This window comes from Fringilla coelebs (assembly GCF_963513975.1).
Source record: "Fringilla coelebs genome assembly, chromosome: 6".
Taxonomy (NCBI): domain Eukaryota; kingdom Metazoa; phylum Chordata; class Aves; order Passeriformes; family Fringillidae; genus Fringilla; species Fringilla coelebs.
The window spans coordinates 1-9700 of NC_140034.1; positions in this window are offsets into that span (position 1 = coordinate 1).

Genomic DNA, 9700 nt, shown 5'->3' on the forward strand with positions numbered 1-9700 from the left:
ACCCTAACCCTAACCCTAACCCTAACCCTAACCCTAACCCCTAACCCTAACCCTAACCCTAACCCTAACCCTAACCCTAACCCTAACCCTAACCCTAACCCTAACCCTAACCCTAACCCTAACCCTACTAACCCTAACCCTAACCCTAACCCTAACCCTAACCCTAACCCTAACCCTAACCCTAACCCTAACCCTAACCCTAACCCTAACCCTAACCCTAACCCTAACCCTAACCCTAACCCTAACCCTAACCCTAACCCTAACCCTAACCCTAACCCTAACCCTAACCCTAACCCTAACCCTAACCCTAACCCTAACCCTAACCCTAACCCTAACCCTAACCCTAACCCTAACCCTAACCCTAACCCTAACCCTAACCCTAACCCTAACCCTAACCCTAACCCTAACCCTAACCCTAACCCTAACCCTAACCCTAACCCTAACCCTAACCCTAACCCTAACCCTAACCCTAACCCTAACCCTAACCCTAACCCTAACCCTAACCCTAACCCTAACCCTAACCCTAACCCTAACCCTAACCCTAACCCTAACCCTAACCCTAACCCTAACCCTAACCCTAACCCTAACCCTAACCCTAACCCTAACCCTAACCCTAACCCTAACCCTAACCCTAACCCTAACCCTAACCCTAACCCTAACCCTAACCCTAACCCTAACCCTAACCCTAACCCTAACCCTAACCCTAACCCTAACCCTAACCCTAACCCTAACCCTAACCCTAACCCTAACCCTAACCCTAACCCTAACCCTAACCCTAACCCTAACCCTAACCCTAACCCTAACCCTAACCCTAACCCTAACCCTAACCCTAACCCTAACCCTAACCCTAACCCTAACCCTAACCCTAACCCTAACCCTAACCCTAACCCTAACCCTAACCCTAACCCTAACCCTAACCCTAACCCTAACCCTAACCCTAACCCTAACCCTAACCCTAACCCTAACCCTAACCCTAACCCTAACCCTAACCCTAACCCTAACCCTAACCCTAACCCTAACCCTAACCCTAACCCTAACCCTAACCCTAACCCTAACCCTAACCCTAACCCTAACCCTAACCCTAACCCTAACCCTAACCCTAACCCTAACCCTAACCCTAACCCTAACCCTAACCCTAACCCTAACCCTAACCCTAACCCTAACCCTAACCCTAACCCTAACCCTAACCCTAACCCTAACCCTAACCCTAACCCTAACCCTAACCCTAACCCTAACCCTAACCCTAACCCTAACCCTAACCCTAACCCTAACCCTAACCCTAACCCTAACCCTAACCCTAACCCTAACCCTAACCCTAACCCTAACCCTAACCCTAACCCTAACCCTAACCCTAACCCTAACCCTAACCCTAACCCTAACCCTAACCCTAACCCTAACCCTAACCCTAACCCTAACCCTAACCCTAACCCTAACCCTAACCCTAACCCTAACCCTAACCCTAACCCTAACCCTAACCCTAACCCTAACCCTAACCCTAACCCTAACCCTAACCCTAACCCTAACCCTAACCCTAACCCTAACCCTAACCCTAACCCTAACCCTAACCCTAACCCTAACCCTAACCCTAACCCTAACCCTAACCCTAACCCTAACCCTAACCCTAACCCTAACCCTAACCCTAACCCTAACCCTAACCCTAACCCTAACCCTAACCCTAACCCTAACCCTAACCCTAACCCTAACCCTAACCCTAACCCTAACCCTAACCCTAACCCTAACCCTAACCCTAACCCTAACCCTAACCCTAACCCTAACCCTAACCCTAACCCTAACCCTAACCCTAACCCTAACCCTAACCCTAACCCTAACCCTAACCCTAACCCTAACCCTAACCCTAACCCTAACCCTAACCCTAACCCTAACCCTAACCCTAACCCTAACCCTAACCCTAACCCTAACCCTAACCCTAACCCTAACCCTAACCCTAACCCTAACCCTAACCCTAACCCTAACCCTAACCCTAACCCTAACCCTAACCCTAACCCTAACCCTAACCCTAACCCTAACCCTAACCCTAACCCTAACCCTAACCCTAACCCTAACCCTAACCCTAACCCTAACCCTAACCCTAACCCTAACCCTAACCCTAACCCTAACCCTAACCCTAACCCTAACCCTAACCCTAACCCTAACCCTAACCCTAACCCTAACCCTAACCCTAACCCTAACCCTAACCCTAACCCTAACCCTAACCCTAACCCTAACCCTAACCCTAACCCTAACCCTAACCCTAACCCTAACCCTAACCCTAACCCTAACCCTAACCCTAACCCTAACCCTAACCCTAACCCTAACCCTAACCCTAACCCTAACCCTAACCCTAACCCTAACCCTAACCCTAACCCTAACCCTAACCCTAACCCTAACCCTAACCCTAACCCTAACCCTAACCCTAACCCTAACCCTAACCCTAACCCTAACCCTAACCCTAACCCTAACCCTAACCCTAACCCTAACCCTAACCCTAACCCTAACCCTAACCCTAACCCTAACCCTAACCCTAACCCTAACCCTAACCCTAACCCTAACCCTAACCCTAACCCTAACCCTAACCCTAACCCTAACCCTAACCCTAACCCTAACCCTAACCCTAACCCTAACCCTAACCCTAACCCTAACCCTAACCCTAACCCTAACCCTAACCCTAACCCTAACCCTAACCCTAACCCTAACCCTAACCCTAACCCTAACCCTAACCCTAACCCTAACCCTAACCCTAACCCTAACCCTAACCCTAACCCTAACCCTAACCCTAACCCTAACCCTAACCCTAACCCTAACCCTAACCCTAACCCTAACCCTAACCCTAACCCTAACCCTAACCCTAACCCTAACCCTAACCCTAACCCTAACCCTAACCCTAACCCTAACCCTAACCCTAACCCTAACCCTAACCCTAACCCTAACCCTAACCCTAACCCTAACCCTAACCCTAACCCTAACCCTAACCCTAACCCTAACCCTAACCCTAACCCTAACCCTAACCCTAACCCTAACCCTAACCCTAACCCTAACCCTAACCCTAACCCTAACCCTAACCCTAACCCTAACCCTAACCCTAACCCTAACCCTAACCCTAACCCTAACCCTAACCCTAACCCTAACCCTAACCCTAACCCTAACCCTAACCCTAACCCTAACCCTAACCCTAACCCTAACCCTAACCCTAACCCTAACCCTAACCCTAACCCTAACCCTAACCCTAACCCTAACCCTAACCCTAACCCTAACCCTAACCCTAACCCTAACCCTAACCCTAACCCTAACCCTAACCCTAACCCTAACCCTAACCCTAACCCTAACCCTAACCCTAACCCTAACCCTAACCCTAACCCTAACCCTAACCCTAACCCTAACCCTAACCCTAACCCTAACCCTAACCCTAACCCTAACCCTAACCCTAACCCTAACCCTAACCCTAACCCTAACCCTAACCCTAACCCTAACCCTAACCCTAACCCTAACCCTAACCCTAACCCTAACCCTAACCCTAACCCTAACCCTAACCCTAACCCTAACCCTAACCCTAACCCTAACCCTAACCCTAACCCTAACCCTAACCCTAACCCTAACCCTAACCCTAACCCTAACCCTAACCCTAACCCTAACCCTAACCCTAACCCTAACCCTAACCCTAACCCTAACCCTAACCCTAACCCTAACCCTAACCCTAACCCTAACCCTAACCCTAACCCTAACCCTAACCCTAACCCTAACCCTAACCCTAACCCTAACCCTAACCCTAACCCTAACCCTAACCCTAACCCTAACCCTAACCCTAACCCTAACCCTAACCCTAACCCTAACCCTAACCCTAACCCTAACCCTAACCCTAACCCTAACCCTAACCCTAACCCTAACCCTAACCCTAACCCTAACCCTAACCCTAACCCTAACCCTAACCCTAACCCTAACCCTAACCCTAACCCTAACCCTAACCCTAACCCTAACCCTAACCCTAACCCTAACCCTAACCCTAACCCTAACCCTAACCCTAACCCTAACCCTAACCCTAACCCTAACCCTAACCCTAACCCTAACCCTAACCCTAACCCTAACCCTAACCCTAACCCTAACCCTAACCCTAACCCTAACCCTAACCCTAACCCTAACCCTAACCCTAACCCTAACCCTAACCCTAACCCTAACCCTAACCCTAACCCTAACCCTAACCCTAACCCTAACCCTAACCCTAACCCTAACCCTAACCCTAACCCTAACCCTAACCCTAACCCTAACCCTAACCCTAACCCTAACCCTAACCCTAACCCTAACCCTAACCCTAACCCTAACCCTAACCCTAACCCTAACCCTAACCCTAACCCTAACCCTAACCCTAACCCTAACCCTAACCCTAACCCTAACCCTAACCCTAACCCTAACCCTAACCCTAACCCTAACCCTAACCCTAACCCTAACCCTAACCCTAACCCTAACCCTAACCCTAACCCTAACCCTAACCCTAACCCTAACCCTAACCCTAACCCTAACCCTAACCCTAACCCTAACCCTAACCCTAACCCTAACCCTAACCCTAACCCTAACCCTAACCCTAACCCTAACCCTAACCCTAACCCTAACCCTAACCCTAACCCTAACCCTAACCCTAACCCTAACCCTAACCCTAACCCTAACCCTAACCCTAACCCTAACCCTAACCCTAACCCTAACCCTAACCCTAACCCTAACCCTAACCCTAACCCTAACCCTAACCCTAACCCTAACCCTAACCCTAACCCTAACCCTAACCCTAACCCTAACCCTAACCCTAACCCTAACCCTAACCCTAACCCTAACCCTAACCCTAACCCTAACCCTAACCCTAACCCTAACCCTAACCCTAACCCTAACCCTAACCCTAACCCTAACCCTAACCCTAACCCTAACCCTAACCCTAACCCTAACCCTAACCCTAACCCTAACCCTAACCCTAACCCTAACCCTAACCCTAACCCTAACCCTAACCCTAACCCTAACCCTAACCCTAACCCTAACCCTAACCCTAACCCTAACCCTAACCCTAACCCTAACCCTAACCCTAACCCTAACCCTAACCCTAACCCTAACCCTAACCCTAACCCTAACCCTAACCCTAACCCTAACCCTAACCCTAACCCTAACCCTAACCCTAACCCTAACCCTAACCCTAACCCTAACCCTAACCCTAACCCTAACCCTAACCCTAACCCTAACCCTAACCCTAACCCTAACCCTAACCCTAACCCTAACCCTAACCCTAACCCTAACCCTAACCCTAACCCTAACCCTAACCCTAACCCTAACCCTAACCCTAACCCTAACCCTAACCCTAACCCTAACCCTAACCCTAACCCTAACCCTAACCCTAACCCTAACCCTAACCCTAACCCTAACCCTAACCCTAACCCTAACCCTAACCCTAACCCTAACCCTAACCCTAACCCTAACCCTAACCCTAACCCTAACCCTAACCCTAACCCTAACCCTAACCCTAACCCTAACCCTAACCCTAACCCTAACCCTAACCCTAACCCTAACCCTAACCCTAACCCTAACCCTAACCCTAACCCTAACCCTAACCCTAACCCTAACCCTAACCCTAACCCTAACCCTAACCCTAACCCTAACCCTAACCCTAACCCTAACCCTAACCCTAACCCTAACCCTAACCCTAACCCTAACCCTAACCCTAACCCTAACCCTAACCCTAACCCTAACCCTAACCCTAACCCTAACCCTAACCCTAACCCTAACCCTAACCCTAACCCTAACCCTAACCCTAACCCTAACCCTAACCCTAACCCTAACCCTAACCCTAACCCTAACCCTAACCCTAACCCTAACCCTAACCCTAACCCTAACCCTAACCCTAACCCTAACCCTAACCCTAACCCTAACCCTAACCCTAACCCTAACCCTAACCCTAACCCTAACCCTAACCCTAACCCTAACCCTAACCCTAACCCTAACCCTAACCCTAACCCTAACCCTAACCCTAACCCTAACCCTAACCCTAACCCTAACCCTAACCCTAACCCTAACCCTAACCCTAACCCTAACCCTAACCCTAACCCTAACCCTAACCCTAACCCTAACCCTAACCCTAACCCTAACCCTAACCCTAACCCTAACCCTAACCCTAACCCTAACCCTAACCCTAACCCTAACCCTAACCCTAACCCTAACCCTAACCCTAACCCTAACCCTAACCCTAACCCTAACCCTAACCCTAACCCTAACCCTAACCCTAACCCTAACCCTAACCCTAACCCTAACCCTAACCCTAACCCTAACCCTAACCCTAACCCTAACCCTAACCCTAACCCTAACCCTAACCCTAACCCTAACCCTAACCCTAACCCTAACCCTAACCCTAACCCAAAACCCTAACCCAAAACCCTAACCCAAAACCCTAACCCTAACCCAAAACCCTAACCCAAAACCCTAACCCTAACCCTAACCCTAACCCAAAACCTTAACCCAAAACCTTAACCCTAACCCTTAACCCCTAACCCCGGCCCCTCCCCAAGTGCTAACCCTGACCCTACCCCTAGCGCTGCCCCTGGCCCCACCCATGACCCTAACCCCTCCCCTGGCCCTAACCCTGGTTCCACCCCTAGTGCTACCCTCAACCCTGGTCCCTACTTCTGTGGAATGCATGCTGATGGGTGATGCTACCTGTAATCCAAGATGGTGGCTCCCGGGTGGTCATGTGATGCGGGACAAGATGGCGGCACCCATGTGGTCATGTGGTGTGCAGCAGGGTGTGGTGCCAGTTCTGGGTGCTGCCAGTAGGGGGTGCTGTGCCTGTGATGTGTGTGGGTGGACACCAGGGGGTGCTGTGGGTATGCTGTGGTGTGTTGGGTGTCAGGTGGAGGTGATTGATGGGTGCCTGGGTGCTGCCAGCAGAGGGTGCTGTGCCTGCAATGTGTGTGGGTGGACACCAGGGGGTGCTGTGAGTGCACTGTGGTGTGTTGGGTGTCAGGTGGTAGTGATGGGTGGGTGGGACCTGGGGGGTCAACAGGTGAGTGGGTGGGGCCTGGGTGATTGATGGGTGAGGGGGGTGGGGCCTGGGTGATTGACAGGGGGTGGGGCCTGGGTGACTGACAGGGGGTGTGGTGGGGGTGGGGCCTGGGTGATTGACAGGGGGTGGGGCCTGGGTGATTGACAGGGGGTGGGCACCTGGTGATTGACAGGTGGGTGGGGGTGGGGCCTGGGTGATTGACAGGGGGTGGGGCCTGGGTGACTGACAGGGGGTGTGGTGGGGGTGGGGCCTGGGTGATTGACAGGGGGTGGGGCCTGGGTGATTGACAGGGGGTGGGCACCTGGTGATTGACAGGTGGGTGGGGGTGGGGCCTGGGTGATTGACAGGGGGTAGGATAGGGGGTGGGGCCTGGTGATTGGCAGGGGGTGTGGCAGGGGGTGTGTCTGGGGGCGGGGCCTGGTGATTGGCAGGGGGTGTGGCAGGGGGGCGGGGCTGGGTGATTGGCAGGGGGTGTGGCAGGGGGTGGGGCTGGGTGATTGGCAGGGGGTGTGGTGGTGTGGCAGGGGGCGGGGGCCTGGGTGATTGGCAGGTGTGGGGGTGTGGCAGGGGGCGGGGGCCTGGGTGATTGACGGGTGTGGGGGTGTGGCAGGGGGCGGAGGCCTGGGTGATTGACGGGTGTGGGGGTGTGGCAGGGGGCGGAGGCCTGGGTGATTGACGGGTGTGGGGGTGTGGCAGGGGGCGGAGGCCTGGGTGATTGACGGGTGTGGGGGTGTGGCAGGGGGCGGAGGCCTGGGTGATTGACGGGTGTGGGGGTGTGGCAGGGGGCGGAGGCCTGGGTGATTGGCGGGTGTGGGGGTGTGGCAAGGGGCGGAGGCCTGGGTGATTGGCGGGTGTGGGGGTGTGGCAGGGGGCAGGGACAGGTGATTGGCAGGTGTGGGGGTGTGGCAGGGGGCAGGGACAGGTGATTGGCAGGTGTGGGGGTGTGGCAGGGGGCAGGGACAGGTGACTGACAGGGGGCGGGGCCTGGTGGTTGACAGGGGGTGGGTGCATGGTGATTGACAGGGGGCTGACAGGGGGCGGGGCTGGGTGATTGACAGGTGATGGGGCGGGGCTGGGTGATTGACAGGTGATTGATGGGGTGGGGCCTGGGTGATTGACCAGGGGGTGTGTCTGGGGGTGGGGCCTGGTGATTGACAGGGGGTGGGGCATCTGGTGGTGATTGGCAGGGGGGTGTGGCCTGGTGGTTGGCAGGGGGTGTGGCTGAGGGCAGGGCCTGGGTGACTGGCAGGTGTGTGGCAGGGGGTGGGGCCCTAGTGGTTGACAGGGGGTGGGGATTGATTGTCAGCTGGTGATTGATGGGGTGGGAGGGGCCTGGGTATCCCTATACCCTGTATATAAAAAGAATAAAAACTATATGTCTGGTGCAGCAGTAGGAATTTTGGTGCTCCCGGGGAGTAAATGGAGTGCTTTTTTTTTTTTTTTTTCCTTTTACTCCCCGGGAGCCTGAAAATTCCTACTGCTGCTTTTTTAATCTAAAGCTAGAAAGGAAAGTTAGAGAGAGAGAAAAAGAGAGAGGAAGGGAATGGGTGTGAAGAAGATGGAGAGAAGAGAGAAACAAGAGAGAAAAGACAAGGAAGGGAGTGAGGGGAGAAAACAGAAAACAGAGAGTGAGGAGAAAGGAGACAGAGTGAAGAGATGAGGGACAGAGAGGAAGAGTGGAGAGAAGAGAGACAGGGAGTGAAGAGAAAAGGAGACGGAGGGTGAAGAGAAAAGGGAAAAGAGACAGGGGGTGAAGAGAAGAGAGACAGAGAGTGAGGGGAGAAAAGAGACAGAGACATAGAGTGAAGAGAAGAGGGACAGAGAGGCACAGTGAGGAGAAAAGAGAGTGAAGAGAAAAGGGATAAGAGACAAAGTGACAAGAAGGGAGACAGAGTGAGGAGAAAAGGGAGAAGAGACAGGGAGTGAAGAGGGACAGAGACAGGAGGTGAAGAGAAGAGAGACAGAGTGAGGGGAGAAAAGAGAAAACAGACAGAGTGAGGAGAAAACAGAGTGAGGAGAAAACAGACAGAGTGAGGAGAAAACAGACAGAGTGAGGAGAAAACAGACAGAGAGGCAGAGTGAAGAGAAAAGAGAGTGAAGAGAAGGGAAAAGGGAAAAGAGACAGAGAGTGAAGAGAAGAGCAACAGAGAGTGAAGAGAAAAGGGAAAAGAGACAGGGAGTGAAGAGAAAAGACATGGGGCAAAGAGAAAAGAGTAAGGAGAGAGAGAACACAGAGAGGGAAGAGAGAGAACACAGAGAGAGGGGGAAAGGCAGAGAATGGAGAGCAGACAGAAAAAAAGGAGACAGGACAGAGAGAGACAGAATGGAAACTGGAGGAGAGGGGTGTGAAAAGAAAGGGTGAGTTTAGGAACTGATGGAAGATAAAGGTTAGAGAGAAAAGAAAAGGGGAGTGAGAAACTGAAGAAAGAGAGAAGGTAGAGCAAAAATAAAATAGCTAGAGTTACAGTTAAAGTGAAACAGGGCTAGAGGGAAAGACAGATTAAGATGAGATGAGGGGAACACAGATAGGGTAAGAAGAAAGAGGACTGACTTACCTTTACAGGGAAAAAGAAAAGAAAGGTGGGAGGGTAAGACAAGAGAAATAGGGAAAGGAGGGAACGGGGCGAAATAATGACGCGAGCGCGCCAAAAGGACGCGAGGTCCGGGGCTGGGGGA